The sequence below is a fragment of the Eretmochelys imbricata genome, chromosome 9, assembly GCF_965152235.1.
Source record: "Eretmochelys imbricata isolate rEreImb1 chromosome 9, rEreImb1.hap1, whole genome shotgun sequence".
NCBI lineage: Eukaryota > Metazoa > Chordata > Testudines > Cheloniidae > Eretmochelys > Eretmochelys imbricata.
In genome coordinates, this window is record NC_135580.1 from 22,111,820 (window position 1) to 22,130,796 (window position 18,977).

Below are 18,977 nucleotides of genomic sequence, written 5' to 3' on the forward strand. Positions count from 1 at the left end.
ATCAGTTAGTCATAACCCCTTTGTTGACAGGGTGTATATTGGATTCACAGGTCTTAGGTCAAGACCCATTGAGAAGTGAATGGACTGAAGTTAGGGGAAAGAGAGCAGTCTGTTTGGCTGGTTGATGAGGATTGGAGTTATGTAACTTGACAAGCCTTCTCAAATGCACATAATCTTTTCAGCCAAGTAGGATGATAGTTCTTTACAGCATGTGGTGCCAGGCTCTGCTGTGGACTGTAGGCAGTCATGATTAATGAAGTGTTTTACTATCTGTGTAAGAGTGCACTCACTGCAGTGCACCCCCCATGGCTGGGCATGGCATCATCTCCTCCCAACAGTTGATCTGGCCCTGCTGTAGTCTCTTCTTGTGACTTGGCCCTCCAGCTGCGTCTCACTTTCTGGAGTATCAATAATCCCACACTGACAGTCCCATTTGACACTGGTCATCAGTATGAAGTCCGGAGCTCTTCCCAGACTCCTCTTCCGTTCTACTTCCTTATCAGATTACTGGCCCTAAAGCTTCTCCCTGGAGTCTTTTAACCAAACTCAAAAGTGGGGGTGGAGGGAAATACTAAAAGCAACTTCTTCTCCTTCCCTGGGCTTGAACTGTTAATCCATCGTGGATCCTCCCCCAGCTCTCTGTTCTGCAGAATGCTCCTTCCTGGACTCTTGATGTTAGTCTGGATCCTCAACTCCAATCTACCCTGAAGTCCATCTGCCTGTGGGTTGATCTTTCAGGCTCACTTTAGGAATCTGCAACTTTGCTGTCCTGTCCCATCAGATCCAGGGTGTAAACACCCTCATGAAACTCCTCTGCTCTTTACTACTCAGAGAGGGACTAGCGTTGTGACACACACATGCACACTCATAGCTGCTTTCTACTGTGAGCTTTCACTCTTTATATAAACAACTCAACTCCTCCCCCATCTAGGACTCATCTTCAGTTCGGTCTGGCCCATGCTCCAGGTGCAGTCAGGTGTGTTAATTGGCCTCTCAGGCCCATTTTAACCATTCCACCACCTGTGTGGGGTAAACACCCTGTCACACTACCCTGCATAGCTTCTGTAGAGGTTGTGAGGTAACTTCTCTCTGCATAAACTTGGAGAAATTCTTTGTGTTTCAGCCATTTATTTTTTGCTATTTGGCAGTTGAGTTTCCATGCCTCTCTCTGCATCTGGTGCAGTGGTCAGAAAATCAAGGGGTTATATGTGGACAATAGGGAACCTCTAGCCTTCACAATCAAATCTGCTGGCCATTTGAAGGCCAGTGTGTAGATTGCTGAGACTAGAGTATTTTTATGAAGATTCACTACATCATCAAATCCTTGACCTATGGATAGAGTGCTCCTGTCCTTTAGCATATTTTGGAATTTGATGGGATCCATGAGTTACTTGCCCTCAATTCCTATATTGGGGAACTTTAGGTTCTTTCTACTATGTGTTGTTCTGAATCTGTAGAGAACCATCACTGATGAAGTGAACTGAATGTGTAGCCTTTGAAATTTGCCTTAGCATCATTTTTTACAGATGCTAGAGCCATTCAGCCCTTGTTGTATGCTCTTGACACTGAGCTTGCTTGTATCCTCTTTTTTTAGTAGTTTCAGATATCCTACATCAGGTCCCAACAAAGTCAGGATTCATTTGATGATCCAGACCCTTTTGAGGTTATTGCATTCTCCTCCTTTAGCTTTACACTTCCAGTTTGAGGTACAGTGATGGATGGAAACTTTTGAAGCATCTGTAGTTTTTTGGACTGGCTGAGGGTTTGAATAAGATCCAGATGCTTTAAACATCTTGGGGATGGGGGGAAGATACCATCCCCTCCCCCATGCCCACAGGCTTGTGTTAGATCAGAGTGTCTCAGAATTTGCTAGGAATGTGGCTTGAAGCCCTCCCATTTAATTTAGAGAACAGCAAGAACTTTAGGGCAGAAGCAGTCATTCTTGTAGCTAAGATCATGTGTCGGCCCCAGTCCCTAAAAACATTTATTCTGCAGTGAAGGAAATATGGTTACATCCAAATTGCATCCTAGCTTCTTGCAAGAAGGTGGAGAAAAGTGTTCTGCACAAGGGATCACTTTGTTTATTATCCCACCCTTCACATGATACTCTGGTGGTTGACAACATTGGGAAAAATAACCAGCTCTCTCCTGAGTGTTCCCTCTAACTTTTCCCATGCATATGCGGAATGAATTTTGTTATGTGCACCAATATGGAGGTGATAACAAAATTCAGGTGGCGGAGTGGGGCCAAGGGGTTCAGAGTGTGGGAGGGTGCTTAGGGCTGGGGCAGAGGGTTGGGGTACAGGGGAGTGAGAGCTCTGGCTGGGGATGCAGGCTCTGAGATGGGGCTGGAAATGAGGGGCTCAGGGCTGGGGCAGAGGGTTGGGGTTGGGGGAGTTGAGGGCTGTGGAGTGGGGCTGAGGATGTGTGGTTTCGGGTGCAAGCTGCCCCGGGGATACGGCATGGAGAGAGGACTCTTCCCCACCTCTCTCTCCACAACAGCACCTGGGCTGATGGGGAGAGGCGCCTCTTCTCGCAGCTGTGGCAGATTTGGGGCCGGGAGAGGGGCACCTGAGTTTGGTGCTCCCACTCTTGCATCACTGTTGGGAGCATCACAAGTAGCTACTACAACCACTATCAGGTAGAGGGTGAGATTCTGCTCTGTGCAGTGGGCCAGCACAAACCTGGGCATCACTTGAGCCCTACCCATGTCCTGATGTTTCGAGATTTGCGGCCCTTTTGGGGTCAGTGTCTTGTGTGCTGTGCTAGGTGGTGAGTGTTTGCAAGATCAAGCCCTTATTAGTGACAGCTCACAAAACAGGGCTGGAAAGTGTAACCCCAAGGCACTGTGGGGCCTGCGCTACTTCACTGACACTCTGTAACCTGGGGCTGGGCTGGGCCTGTCAGGTACGGCCCCTCTCAGGAGCAGCATGGAGCAGCACTGCTTCCCACCAATGCTGGCTGAAGCCTCTGGGGAGCACAGCTAGTGCACACCCATTGCAGAGCGAGCAGCAGCATGCGCTCCCTCCTGCCCCAGCTAGCACTCGGGGCTCCTTCCATTTGGGACAGGAACAAAGATCCAATATTGGGATTTCTGGGGGGACAGAGTCTGATTTCTCTCAACTCTAGTCCTTCCCCTAAGAATTCCATGACGATGTCTCCACCCTTGCTTAAAGCCATGTTCTGGGCAGACAGGGAGCTGCTGGGCAGAGGCGCCACTCCACCAGCTGCAGCAGGTCTGGGTTGGGGCTGGGGGAGAGGCGCCTCTCTCCCTGCTGTGGCAGGTCCAGGGCTGGGGCAGGGGGGCCTCTCCCACCGGCTGCGGCAGGTCCCAGGCTGGATTGGGGCCAGGGGAGGGGCACCTCTCCTTGTCATGGTAGGTCCAGGGCTGGGGAAGAGGCATCTCTCCCTGCCACAACCCTGGGCGCCTGTGTAGCCCATAATAGGCTGCTGCATAACTGTGCAGTTTAGAGGGAACTTAGTCTCCCCACTTCCTCACCTTCTCCCTTGAGTCACACCTGTCAATTTCTTAAATGTTTGTGTTGTAGACCTTCTTATTAATAATTCGGTTGTTAAACGCCATTGCTATATACAACATACTAAAGACACAGTCCCAGCCACAAGGAGCTTACAGTCTAAAATACAAAGCTCAGATAAGAGAGACCCAGAAGATGGTGATAACTTGCAATTCTTATCGTGAGCTTTTATTTTCTTTTAAATATAAATGGGAATAGAGGTGAGTTAGTATTTGTTAGCCTTGCATAAGAGGTATTATCCTTCTGGTGTTATACTGGACTTAACTGACTTCAGATTTTATCATTGCTGGTCCTAAGCTGGTTACAGGGTTTCTTTGTGAGCAAAGTAAGATACAGAACACTCTTTCTCAATGTGAGAGTTACTGTTCTGGTTTGGGGAGTGAGAAACTTGACAATAGAATCCAGGACTCCTGCATGGCAATGCAGAGCATGAAGAGTTGGGCACTAGACTAACCAGCATAGAAATTGCTAAAATGCAACTGATATTTCAATTTTACATCAATGAGTTAGTGAATTTGTCTTTGATCAGATCTTTTATGTTGTCAGTACAGAATATGGGTTATAGAATTGCAGCATCCTAGAATGGGAACAAAGTCCAGGGTAGTATATCGGATGTAAACAGTTACATTTACAAGAGTAACTGGTATTATTCCTATCAGCGCATTTAAACTGGATCCATGATTGTGGGAATCCGCATTCTTCCTGACCATCTTGCATTTTCTGGAGTCTCCCAAGCAGCGGCATTCTTCAGAATCATCATAAACTGGGCTGAGTTCTATTCTTGAACCTTAGCACCTTTTCTTTCACTGTGGGTGCACAAAATGTGAGGGGCATTTTGTGTTGGGATTTTTTTTTTTTAGCACTGCCTGTCATCCCATCCCTCCTTTACCTTTCCTCTCCCTGTGGTTTCAGAATCTTTTTTTAGTACCTCATTTCTGCACAGTCTGAAACTTATTTATCCTATAAAGATTGAAATGTAGACCATTATAGCTAGTGGCTATTTTGCAAGTTTGTTAGTTCTTGTAAGATATAATAGGTCTTAGTACAAAGCTTTCATTATGAACGTTTATTTCTTAAAATTGCTTGATGTGTCAAATCAAAATGTACAGCTCTGAGTATTTAGCAGATTGCAGGATTGGGGCCTTCGTGTTATGAAAAGAAGGCAAAGACTTATGCATGTGCTTAATTTTATGCACTGTGAGTAATCACATTGACATCAATGTTACAACTTGCAGTGTGTAATATTAAGCTAGTGCATATGTCTTTGCAGGGTCAGTGCTTAAATAGTCAATAATATGAATATTACTCTTAAGGAAATTGCGCCACTGCATGTGTTCAGAATTCATATTCCCTGCAGATTTCTTTGCTTTCCTTGCAGAAAAAATGACTTTTTGACAGGGAAGCAAAGGGAAGCCGCAAGAGCGGTTATGTGCCCCTCCCCGACAGCGGGGGCGTATTGTTTTGAGTGCCTGAAGAAGCCAGTGGAAAGGTAAATAACTGTCGGTGGTATGGGGAAGCATGGTTGGGGATGCCCCAGCTGGTGGCTCCTACTCTGCACTGGCTAAGCTCCTCTTCCCCTTGCAAGGAGCAGCAGGGGCCAAGTCAGACCCACCCCCAGAAACCTTTCCTGACTGCAGGAAGCTCTGCTTCCTGCCCCCATCGCTCTTCAGCTGCAGAGGGTGTGGAGGGAGGGATTGTCGCTGTATGAGGAGCTGCTCCCCAGTCTGCCCAACCCCTGTACATCTGGACCATCGTCCCCCTGTACCCAGAACCCTCTCCCGGCCAAGCCTCACACCCCAGAGCCGCCCCCGCCCACCCAATACTGAGCCTCCCCCTGCACCAGACCTGCTGAGCCACCTGCACTTGAACCCCCACCCCAATAAGCCCCACTCCTGCTGCACCTAGACTACCATGATGAGCTCCCCCACACCTGGCCCCCCATCCTTATGAGCTCCAGTCCCACAAATCCAGACTCCCCACACTGAGCCCCATCCACCTTCACCTGGACACTCCTGCAGAGTCCCATTTCCCCTGTACCCGGAACCCCCCAACAAGCCTCCCCACACTTACACCCTTTACTGAACCTCCCACACCCAGATTGCCTCACACAGAACCTCTCACCCCACACCTTGACCCATCCACACTAAACCCTCCACACTTAGATCCTGCTGGGCTGAGCCTGCCCCACACCTGGATCGGGGGCTAGGGCTAGGCATGCATGCAAGACTCTGTCCCTCTCACTTGCTATCTTTGTGCACCTGGTGAAGAGGGCAGGGCCCTGGGATGTTTCTGGGGTAGGCATGGCCCTTGTGCTGTGTCAGGGTTGGGTGCAGCCTCACTACATGTCTCGGGTGAAGGGGCAGGGCCTACAGGGTGATTTCCCACCTCCGTGCAGCCAGTGGCCTGTGCTCCCCACTGCCATGCAGGAGCCATCACATTTATTTATTGACAAATAAAATATGCAGAATTTAAAAATATTGTGTGCAGAATTTTTGATTTTTTTTGGTGCAGACTTCCCTCAGGAGTAGAAGATGTATACTGTTCCCTACTTGTCCCTATCGGCATGTTTTAAACAAACTGATGTACTAAATTGATTACTAACTAATTCATTACTGAAACCCCAACAATTCTGTTTTGGGCATTGCAGGTGCCCAAAGGCATCTCTGTTGCATTTTCATCTCTTCCTATTATATTTGTTAGGGCATCCCGTGTATGAATGTAGTTAGTTCACAAGTCATGCTAAGTCATGCCTCACTGTACAAGGTGGGAAACAATTTTTCTTTGTATTTTCTCTCACTTAACTTAATTTTGAGGACATTTTTCAGAACAAAGTTAAATTTTTAGTCTGGGGAGGAAAAAATACAAAAGACTCATTAGATTTTTCTGCAAAAGTGTTAGAATAAATTCAGTGCTTGAAATCCCACTGTCTTTGAACAAATGCCTTCTTTCCTAATTGTTCCATCTTTATAGAAATCAATATAATCTAGCATACAGTATCACTAGTTATCCTTCACACCAAAGATGACTGAAGGTTGTAATGTACAATTTTTTTTTCTCTCTTACCAAATGCTTTCATATCACTAAAATATGTGGTAATGAACTTTATGCGTGGAATAGTAGATCTCTTTAGAGAACCAAATGGTCAAAAATGCTACAGGAAATGTACCAGCTATACAGATGAATCCAAAAACATCAGTTACTGGTTTGATTAATGATTCGATTAATAAAAAAGCTTTATGAATGCATCCTGAACTTTTTATAGCAGGGGGGAAAAGTAAAATGTTTCTCATGATAGCTCTACTGACCACATATATAATAAATTGACTTTAGGCCCCTCAAAACTATTTAAGCAGCACAGTGGCTAATATAAGACAACAGTTAAATTAATAATAACACATTTCTTGTAAAATAAACCAGTACTATAGTATTTTACTGAGTTAACCAGCTACTACTGATGCATTTAAAATCTGTTACTTTGGCAGTCAGCTTACACACACTACAGTATTCATTTTATGTATAGACTATTTTTGTGTGGTGCTTATCACCATAGTGTCTGAACACCTCACAAATATGAATGGATATATTTTCTCATCCCCTTTCTGAGATAGGGAAGGATTATCCACATTTTGCACGTGGGGAACTGAGGTGTAGAGAGCAAGCCTGATTTTTCAGAAATGCTCAGAATCCAAAACTCCAGTGAAAACTGTCTATACTCAGCTTCTCTGAAACTCCGTTTTTAAAGGGTCTGATGGCAGAGACGCTTTGCACTGACTACAGTTAGAAAGTGATGTGTGCAAGGTTTTGTAGGAAGTCTGCATCATACACAGGAATAAATCCAGGATTACCTGGGTCTCAGTGTCATGGAAGACCATCCTTCCACTCTAGATTTCAGTTAAATGCAAAACAGATAAAATATAGGCAGAGTTGTTATAGTTGCCCAACACTTCCCGTTATAATACCCTGTTTTCATTTGTTACAACTTTGCTGAACTTTTCCAACCTGAAATTATCCATTCCAGGTGTCTGCTTCACCTGAATTTTTTCTGGAAATTGTCAGCTACAATGGTCAAGAATTGAGAATGAAATTGGGGGAAAAATGCATCATTTACCCATTTAAATATATATATATCTTGGCCACTGAATGAGACGGGGTCCTGAGGATAAACTAGTAGATGGGATCATATAATTAGTCTATATCGTGATGCATATACACAGGGGGGCTCAACTAAGGTTTTATGGTCAATCTTAATTCTAGCATTTCCCAATTTTTGAGCGCTTGACTCTGAAATTTTGATCTTTTAACTTAGTTGACTTTTCTTTTTTTTTGACTGAGCTTGTGAAGAAGGTCTTAAACACAGAAATGCAATCAACTTGAGTGTATGTAATGTGATAACTTTTGAATGCCACATCTGATCAATTCCAAAACGTCAGGGAATGTCCTAGGCATCAGTGGCTAGAACCCTATTCATTTTTGGGGAAAATAAGACAAATAAAAGGGAGAAATTGGGGGACAAGTGAAGTCTCTGCCGGCTCTTTAGTATAGCCATAGCCTCAGACTCCTCTGTAATTGTCTATCGATCAAACAACTGTTTGATGGCACCCATTAATATCTTCCAGCATAAAAATAGTCCAGTCTCATCTCTGCCTACCTTCCCAATACAGTTTAACATGTTGATAGCCTGAATGTTTTATCTCCCAGACATTGGTGAGAGGGAAATGGGGGACACTAGTATAGGAAAGGGACACACAAGCCCTGATGGTGGTGTGGAGATTGTGAGATCCCGTGGAGGCAAGAGGTCGAGGCAGAGCTCCTGGCATGGGAAGGGGATTGAAGGATTCTGCTATGGGGCACATAGAGCCCGTACCTTGTGGGGAGGAATGGGGGACCCTGAAGTAGGAGGCACATAGAACCCCTGGTATGGGATTGAAGGGGGAAATGGAGGGCATGGGGGAAGTGGGGATGGTGGTGCACATAGAGCAGCCAGTATAGGGGGAGAATGAAGGTCCCTGGTATGGAAAGAGGTGAAAATGAGGGGAGCACACAGAACTCTGGTAGATGGTGGTTTGTGGGGAGTTTCAGGAAAAAGAGGCAGTTGGGAAGGTGTCACTCAAGGGGCAAGGAGGCACTGGGGGGGTGGGGGCGGGAGTGAATTAGCAGGGCTGGCGGCCCCCGACATGATTCCTCCCCAGAGCACACCCCATCCCTGTTCCTCCCCCTCCCTCCCAGCGCCTCCTGCACCCCAGGGAACAGCTGTTCCATGGTGTGCAGGAAGCTCTGGGAGGAAGGGGGAGGAGTTGATCGGGGGGCTCCGCAGACCCGCTGGAGTACCTTCATGGATCCCCAGGGTCCGCAGACCCCAGTTTGAGGAAACTCTGCACTAGAGCACAGCAGCTAATCCACAACAGCTAGATAACCTCAGTTGGAGGGAGAGTGAAGCAGGGTAAAGAAAGCAAAAACTGACTAATAAAATAACACCCTACCCATACATGTGTGCACACTAGCTAACGATAAACAAAGGTAGATGAATGAACAGATGCAGCAGGAGCCTTTTTTTTTTTTTTCCATCCAAGCAACAGCTCACAATAATTGGAGTGTGCTGTACAGATCAGCACCTTTTATCTTTGTGGGGCAATTTCTACTTGGACAATTGTGATTAGAACTCTGAAAACAGGCACAGAGCACAGATAATTTATACTTTCAGCCTAGAGAAACCACTTTGTAAGCTGTCTCCACGGAAAAGTTTGCTAAGAAATTGTAACTTTATATTTCACTAATATTATTTATGAACTAACTTTTCTTTACTAATGTTCCTTGTAATGTTTATTAAAGAGTATACATTACAAAGCTGTTTTGGGAGGTTTTTTGTGTGTGAATCTTCCTTTGTGTTGTGAAAGTGTGTTAAAGTGACACTTCCACAATGAAACTACCAAATTTAAAAAAATCTGAAGTAAAACTTGGTAATGTACTGTCAGTGATGTAATATGCCTTATCATTATTGACTCATGACCCATTCCTGCAGTTTTTCTGAGTATCCTCAACAGCCAATTTATTTAATTGTGTGAGAACTGTTGGCAATTTGCCAGGTCCAGTGGAAGTTGAATATCATGTTTTTACTAGGCTAGATTTGTTTCTGATGGAACTCTAGACAATGGTGGAGTTATACGAGAAGTAAACTATAAACTTTTGGTTTTAATTCCGAGTCACATGTCTGTCTCTTGCAATATAACTGTTTATTTTTTACTTAAGTGAATGTTCTTGTCATTATTGTTGCTATTCAAAAAAATATAAATTTTTTAAAAATGTTCATAAGGCAATAATTAACAAAGCTCAGAGGATAGCTGTTTTTCACCTGAATTGTTTTACCAGTGTTGATGATACCATTTAACAATAGGCCAAAATTTAAAAGAGTGCCTTATGGTAGCTAATGAACAAAACAGACAAGGTTCATGTTCTGGGTTTGAATAGGCTGCTAATCTCCAATTTGACATCCGTCCAGAAATGCAAAGCAACACTAAGTTTAAGGATAGTTTCTAGTTTCATTACATAATAAAAGTGGGGGGGAGGGGGAGGAAAGACCAGTATTTTACATATCTGAAGGCTTAATGTAAAGCTACAGATGGGTCACTTCCATCTACTCCCATGGTGCTCAAATTTTTCTAGTTGCACCTCCTCCCCCCTTACCCTTAACTGCGCCTCCCCTCCCTTACCATTAACTGAATCTGTCCATGTTCCCCTCCATTACTGCACAGCCAAGGCTTCCTCAGCTTGGGGGCTGAATGGGAATGGGGGCAGAGCAGGTCTGGAAGCATGGCATTCCCTCCCTGGGAGCTGGCCTGGGCCTGGAGGCAGAGCAGGACTCAGGGGCTGAACAGGGTTGGGGAAGGAGTGAGGCTGGGAGTAGAGCTGGTCTGGAGGCAGAGCAGGGCTGGAAGCATGGTGCTCCCTCCCTGCCCCTTGTGGGGGCTGGCCTGGGCCTCATTCCATACTTTCCCTCCTCCCTCCCCCCCCCCCCCGCAACATTCCTCCACACACCCCTAGGGGGGCAGGGGACCACTGATCTACTCCAAGCCATGGTATTACGGATAAAGCATATGGGTGAAACTTTCACCTCCAATATTGGCCTTTGGGATAAGAAGTCCTCCTTCTTCCCTACACCTGCCAATACTGCATAGGGTTTTAAAGTTATTTTTTTAACAATATGTATTTTAAACCAGAAACTCCCACACTGAGTCTTTAAAAGGGATTTGGAAAATTGTTTGCCTAGAATGAGGAAAGAGAGAGTAAAATCGGTAAATCTAACTTGGGTGTGGTATATCTTTGTTCAGTCTCCCTGAAATTAGTGTTACTAATCCTGAAAAAAATTCTATGTGGGGGGAAGAGGAAACTTAATATAGCTTAGAAAACTGCAAAAGTCGTTTTCATCTGCATTAGGAACATATAGAAAAATGAATGACAAAAGACATTGTCATCCAATGAAATATGAAATTATATATAACACACAAAAACGATGTTAAAAGAACACTATTAAGGTTGCAAAGTCAAGCACTCAAAATTTAGGAAATGCCAGTATTAAGGCTCCATTTGTGACCTTAATTTGGTCTCCTTGTGCATATACAGTATGATTTAAGGCTACAATTTAGTCATGGAGGTCACAGCAGTCACAGATTCCATGACTTTACCGGACCTCTGTGATTTCTTCAGCCTCAGCTGTCACCAGCTGGAGCCTGGGCTGTGCTCCCCATGCCCCACAGTTGGGACTTCAGCTGGGGACATACGTCCTCCCCTGCCCCATGGTGGGGTTGCAGCTGAGCCTGCACCCCTCCCCTGCAGCTTCCACCGGGGGTTGCAGCAGGGCTGTGCACCCCTGCCCCACAGCTTCCGCCAGGGGCTGCCACTGGGGCTCTGGGGCCCTGCCCTGTGGCTTGCAGTGAGGGCTGCAGCCTTCCATGTGCCCCTGCTCTGCGGCTTGCAAAATATGTAATAGTATGTAATTAAAGTATGTAATCTGTATCATACTTAACCGTGATAAAATCTTAGCCTTATTTTTAGTAAAAGTCACGGACAGGTCACGGGCAACAAACAAAAATTCACGGAGCCTGTGACCTGACCGTGATCTTTACTAAAAATAACCATGACAAAATCTTAGCCTTAAGTATGATGCAGTCTTCATTTACGTGATTACACACTATTCAATTTTTTGCACAGGACCTGTGCCTCATTCAGGGCCTGCTCTGGTGATGAATTACAGTTGTATAGTGAAGGAGACTGTTAACTGTAGAACCCCTGCTCCATTAGTTGCAGAATTTGGAAGGCGTGTAGTTAAAGAGGTAGGAGATTGCAGGAAGAGAAAGGATGGTCTCATGATGAAGGCGATTGAATGTTTCTCTGGAAAATTGGATTTTATCTCTGAACAGAGTTCCCGTGTGATGGTGGCCAAGTCACTGAAACCACATGCTTCACAGGAGGTCACTAATTGTCTGTTCCTTATTTTTATGGGGGGATACCTGACTTTAGACCTTGAGATCTGATTTGCTGAAGTACTAAGCACTCACAGCTGCAACAGAAATCAATGGGAGCTGTGCTTTGAACATATTAAGGGCTATATAATTCTAAGTACTCTAAAAAATCAGGTCTTAGGTTTCTCAACCTGGGCACCCAAAATTAGTGGATACTTTTGACCTTAATTTCTCTGTGCCTCTGCTTCCTATATGTAAAATGGGGATAATGATATTCACTGATTTCATAGGGGTATTAAAATTAATTGATTAATGTTTGTGATGCACTCAGGTACTATAGTGATGAGCACCATAGAAAAGTGTATGAGGAAGTTGATAATTCAATTTTCAGAACAGGGTTTGAATAGTATGCAGTAAATAACATATGGGTCTACTTTATTCAGTGTGGAAAAAAACAAAATATTGAACAGTTGCTTGTTAATGGAGCATCATCCATTCTGTGCACTAAATGAGGGAGGGGTTCTGTGGAAAAAATAAAAGCCAGAAGGGACCATTGTGGTCATTTATTTTGACTTCCTACACAACATAGGCCATAGGGCTTATCTGAATTAATTCCTGATTGAACTAGAGCAAGTCTTTCATAAAAATGTAGCTGAGGCCTTGCCTGAGATGAGTAATTAACACATGGAGGGAGGCATCATTTCTTGGATAATAGAATTAGGAAGCTAAACAGATCATTAGGTTGAAAACAGAATGTTTTTGCTAAATAAGATAAGTAAATAGGTGAGTAGGCTAAAAAAACAGAATGTCTGAACTAGTTAAGATAGGAGGGAGAACATCCAGGGAACAAAGGACAAGATAAGTTAAAGAGTAGGATCAGGTAATGAGTAGGTCCAACATGGATAATACATGGACAGAGCATGCAGAAAACAGTTTGGTTCCTGCGAAGTAATGAAGTCAATCCAAAAAGGTGTGATCCAAATGTAATGAGATGTGTAATGTATGTAGTAAGGGGCCCTGAAACATAAATCCTTGTATCAGAGGCCTGGTCTGAGGCCTAAAGCCTGAACCAAAGTACTTCCAGGCATTGCTAAGCAAAGCTGGGCTGTGAGCCAGAGGCAGGCCCTAATTGCAGAATTTGGCAAGAAAAGGGCTCCTAGAAAGCACACGCTAATGATATAAGTAGTAATAAGGGGAACGTGTGCCAAGATAGCACCTGGACATCCCGATACGAGGACACTTCACGGAGATAACAAGGAACAGGCAGGTGCATCCCAAAGACAGGGTCAACAGGACAGCATGATGGACAGATCTGTTTGAAACCAACATGATCAAAGGGGAGACAGCACCCTAATGAGTCAAGGGGCTGTACCTCAATACGTCAGTAGGATGAGTAATCTGTCCTGCAACTGTATAAAAATAGGTCCCGGAGTGCATATCTTTGTCCAGCCTAGGGGGCAGTGGAGTGTCCCGCCACTGACTGAGCTGTGTCCATTGCCAGGGGGCACATATTTGTAGTATGTCCTGTAGAGTCTGTAGGAAACTATTAGTGTGCTTCGTTTGACAATAAACCTGGCCAGATGCCTTTGTACGTTACTAGAGTCTGTGGTCTTTGGGGGTTCTCTCGGAGTCTGCTGTGCCAGCTATCTGCGCAGAGCTGGGGCAGCACACAGAGGGAACACGCACGCAGCCGACTGTTATCATCATTGAATCAGAGCAGAGCACCTCACCGGTAGCTACCAACAACAATGTATCTAAAGGGAGCGGGTTTCTGTGTAACTTTGGAGCTGTGATGTATCCTGTATCCACCCTCCCCTGCTTTTAAGTCTGATCAACTAGCAAAGTGTTGCTGTATGCGAAATAAAGGTACCTGAGTGATGAAGTCTGGATTTGAACTGAGTTTTTGGGAAGCCAAGCAGAAAGAGGTCTCAGAGGAAATCCCAACAAACATTCAAACTTGATTTAAAATTTTCCAGTAATGGAGATGTGACAGTGAACTCTATATGTTTATGTTTATAAGTGTGGATATAATGTAACTGGAATATGCTGTATGCAAAAGATCTCTTGTAAGGTATCATTACAAAGCTTATAATCTACTGAGTGTGATCATCCATTTTGTATGAATGTATCATTCTTGTATCTGAAACTAGGAATATGAAATACTCTGAGGTCCTATTATAATTATGCAAAGTGTGGGCCATTAATCGGGGTTTGGAATCTTGATGACTCCCATTAACCAGGACAGTTGGTTGTAAATGGCCCTGTTTACTTGTAAGACTTCCTGTATACATGCATGCCAGCGAGTGGGTAATGAAGTCTCACAGGACATGTGATCATGTTACCTGAACTGGAATCCATCTTTAACCTGATGCTTTTCCATTTAGAAGGAGGGGAGGGAACCCACAGAGAGACAAAAGATTCCCACCTTGTGCCAAAACTAGTAAAGGGGGTGGAACAGAACAAAGGGGGCCAGTCATGGAGAAATTCCCTAGTTACCACCTGAGGTGGAACTAACAAGGATTGTACCAGGGGAAAGGATTGGGCTCAGACTAGGAAGGAGTCTTGACTGTGAAAGAAGCTTATTGGAACATCTCTGAGGGTGAGATTTACCTGTATTCAGTTTCTTAAATGTGTTAGGCTTAGACGTGCATGTTTTGTTTTATTTTGCTTGGTAACTTACTTTGTTCTGTCTGTTGTTACTTGAAACCACTTAAATCCTACCTTTTATACTTAATAAAATCACTTTTGTTTATTATTAAACCAAGAGTAAGTGATTAATACCCTAGGGGAGCAAACAGCTGCACATATCTCTCTATCAGTGTTATAGAGGGCAGATAAATTATGAGTTTACCCTGTATAAGCTTTATACAGAGTAAAACAGATTTATTTGGGGTTTGGATCCCACTGGGAGTTGAGTGTCTGGGTGCTGGAGACAGGAGCACTTCTTAAGCTGTTTTCAGTTAAGTCTGCAGCTTTGAAGGTGTGGTTCAGATCCTGGGTCTGTGTTGCAGCAGGCTTGTGTGTCTGGCTCAACAAGGCAGGGTTCTGGAGACCCAAACTGGCAGAGAAAACGGGCTCAGAGGTAGTCTCAGCACATTGGGTGACAGTCCCAAGGGAGTCTCTGTGACCGAACCCGTCACAGGAGGATCCACAACAGCTCTCAGTAGGTTGTTCCAATACTTAATTACCATCATTGTTAAAAGAATTTTGACTTATTTCTACTCTAAATTTGTCTATCTTCAACTTCTAGCCATTGGCTCTTTTTATACCTTTGTCTATTTGCTCCTCATGTAGGTATTTATAGACTGTGATTAAATCACCCTTTGACCTTCTCTTTGATAAACTAAATAAAGTGAGCTCTTTGAGTCTCTCACTATAAGGGCTGTTTTCCAATCCTTTAATCATTTTTGTGGTTCTTCTCTGAACCCTCTGCAATTTTTCAACATACTTCTTGAATAGTGGATGCCAGAACTGGACATGGTATTCCAGTAGTGGTTGCACCAGTGCCAAATACAGAGGTAATATAAGCTCTCCACTCCTATTCAATATTCCTATGTTCATACATCAAAGGATTGCATTACCCTTCTAGACAACAGCATTGCACTGGGAGCTCATGTTCAGGTGATTATCCACCATGACCTCAACATTTATTTTTTGGAGTTACTGCTTCCTAGGGTAGAGTTCCCCATCTTGTAAGTATGGCCTGAGTTCCTAGTTCCCAAATGTATGACTTTACATTTGACCATATTAGTATGCATTTTGTTTGCTCGTCCCCAGCTTGCCAAATGGTCCAGATAGTTCTGTGTCAGTGACCTGTTCTTTTCATTATTTGCAACTCCACCCATTTTTTTTTCATCAGCACTCTTTATCATTAATTATTTTTTCCCACGTAGTTGATAAATAGCATAGGGCCAAGAACTGATCCCTGTGGGACCATACCAGAAACACACCCACTTGATGATGACACCCTATTTACAAATTACATTTGAAACCTATCTGTAAGGCAATTTTTCATCCTTTAATGTGTGCCATGTTAATTTTGTCTTGTTCCAGTTTCTTAATGAAAATCTTGTGTAGTACCAAGTCAAATGCCTTACAGAACTCTCAATATATTATATCAACGCTTAAAATGTTGATCAACTAAACTTGAAATCTTATTTAAAAAAAAAATCCAGTTTAGTTTGACCCAGATGTTTTCCCCTAATAAACCCATGTTGATTGGCATTTTATATTGGCCACCTTTTATTCTTAACCAAGTCCCATGTTGGCCATTCCATTATTTTGTTGAGGATTGATTTATCAGGATTGACATATAATATGAGATCATGTAATTAAAGATTGTATCATAATGCATTCACACAAAGAGGCTAAATTAAGGTTGCACAGGCAACCTTAATTCTGGTATTTACTAACTTCTGAGTGATTGACTCTGCCACCTTAATGTTGTTTTGACGTGTGTGTGTGTGACTTCCTAGATTTTTGAAAAAACAAAGTCCGTCACATGGCATCATACTGCACCCACATGGGTCATAAGCAGGGTTGGAACTTTTCATCTATTTTACAGACCTTTTGCCACTTGAGCTACAGATACCTGTAGCTCACGAAAGCTTATGCTCAAATAAATTGGTTAGTCTCTAAGGTGCCACAAGTACTCCTTTTCTTTTTGCAGATACCAGTAATACATTGGCATCCTCTATGTGGACTAGCACATTTTTTCCAGGGAGTTTCACAGATATTTGCTGACAGCAGGGGAATGGTGAGAATCTTGGGTTCCATTCCAGGTTCTGGAGCAAAGTGTGCTAGTGATCACAGATCCTTCTACCTGTTCCCCTGCACCTCTGAAGCTTGACCCCTTGTGTCCTGTCCCCTCCAGACTATCCCAAACCTATTTCTTCCCCACCCCTAGTTTCTCATCTGTGTCTCATTCTCCTCACCTAGTCAGTCCCAGACTTCATTCCTGTGGCTTCTCATGCTGGTTCCAGTCTACTTGCATGACATTTCCTGTTCTCACCTCCTCATCCAACCTGTCTTTCTTCACCCTACACCCTCCCCTACCAAGCCTTCAGTAGTTTCCCTCCCTCTTGGCTACTTGTCCAATCTATTGCCCCCTCCCACTCGCTTTCAGTCTGGCTCCACACCCACCTTGTCCAGCTCCACTGGTCCCTGGCTCCCCAATTTCTAGTCCCACTCCCCCACCCCTACCCCACCAGCTTCCTATCCCAATCTACGTCCACCAAATCCCCAGGTCCTATTCTTATCCTCTCTGCATTTGAATCAGGAAGCTTCTTCCTCTGTGCAGCTTGGGCCCCATGAAGGATCATTGAGAGCATAGGAAAGACAGGCTCCCTGCTCTCATTTCCTGTGCCTGGCTGCAAGAGCCCAGAACTGCAGTTACAGGGAAAGTCCTGTTAAATTCTGGGCTGAAGTATGCTGAGTACAGATGAAATTTTCAGGGAATGTTGCTGCAAATCTCTAGCAACTTTCTATTGAGTATATATGAATTGTGAGTTTTCAAATGTTTATAATTTGATCAGATTTGGGAGGATTTTCATAGGGACAACAAAAGGCACATCATTGACAAAAAGTCCACCCCATTGCCAAATTTCTTGTCCCTGTTCCAAAGCATTGGGACTCTAGAGTTCTTCAAAGAAAAGGCAACTGGAATTTTTGAACATGGGCAAAACATTTTTCCCTAGCCTCATTCTTGGATATAGCTGAACCATTTTGGCTGAAAATTTTTAAGAAATAAAGGAAAAAGGAAAAAAAAAAAAAGAAAAAATCAGCCTGAGGCTGATGCCCAACATGGAAAATTTTAGCCCAAATGGTTAAAGTTTGGAAAAGTTTTATAAGCAACTGAAAACATGGTCTGATAATGGGAAGAGTCAGGTTGACCCTAGTAATAGGTGGTACTACCAGCCCTACCTAATATAAACTTTTTTTTCCCCGGGGCTAAATCACATCAACTTCTATATTACTATCTTAACCCTAAAAATATAGCTTATAGCTGTACCCTTACAAAAATATGTCAAGCTCTGACTTGAAATGATTTGTGCTATTTCTGTTGCTACTTTGGCAATCACTTCTAAGTAAGACCAACCTTTATCTAAAGAAATCTGAGTTTCTTAGGGGTAGTACCTATTAGTATTTGTTAGTCTTTGGTATTAGTATTTGGTACTTTAGAACAATTTACAGTCTATAGGTTTTCAGTTGATGATCTCAAATAGTTTGGTATCCATTTTTTTTCACTTCCTTTATGGATTTTATATACCTCAACAAGATGTTGCTTTTCATCCTCAGTCCTCCATTTCCTAATGTCCAACCTAAACTGCCCTTGCTGCAATTTAAGCCCATTGCTTCTTGTCCTATCCTCAGAGGTTAAGAAGAAATTTTTTTCTCCCTCCTCCTTGCAACAACCTTTTATGTACTTGAAAACTGTTATCATGTCCCCTCTCAGTCTTCTCTTCTCCAGACTGAACAAACCAATTTTTTCAATCTTCCCTCATAGGTCATGTTTTCTAGACCTTTAATCATTTTTGTTGCTCTTCTCTGGACTTTCTCCAATTTTTCCACATCTTTGCTGAAATGTGGCATCCAGAACTGGACACAAAACTCCAGTTGAGGCCTAATCAGCGCAGAGTAGAGCAGAAGAATTACTTCTCGTGTCTTGCTTACAATACTCCTGCTAATACATCCCAGAATGATGTTTGCTTTTTTTTGCAACTGCATTACACTGTTGACTCATATTTACCTTGTGGTCCACTATGACCCCCAGATCCATTTCCGCAGTACTCCTTCCCAGGCAATCATTTCCCATTTTGTATGTGTGCAACTGATTGTTCCTTCCTATGTGGAGTACTTTGCATTTGTCCTTATTGAATTTCATCCTATTTATTTCAGACCATTTCTCCAGTTTGTCCAGATCATTTTGAATTTTAATCCTAACCTCCAAAGCACTTGCAACCCCTCCCAGCTTGGTATCATCCAC

General features: G+C 43.6%; 1 protein-coding gene across 3 annotated transcripts in view; it reads left to right on the top strand.

The window, feature by feature from the left end:
• IFT80 (intraflagellar transport 80) overlaps positions 1–18,977 on the top strand; it is a 149,597-nt gene that overhangs the window by 13,450 nt on the left and 117,170 nt on the right. The gene's annotated exons all lie outside the window — the stretch shown is intronic.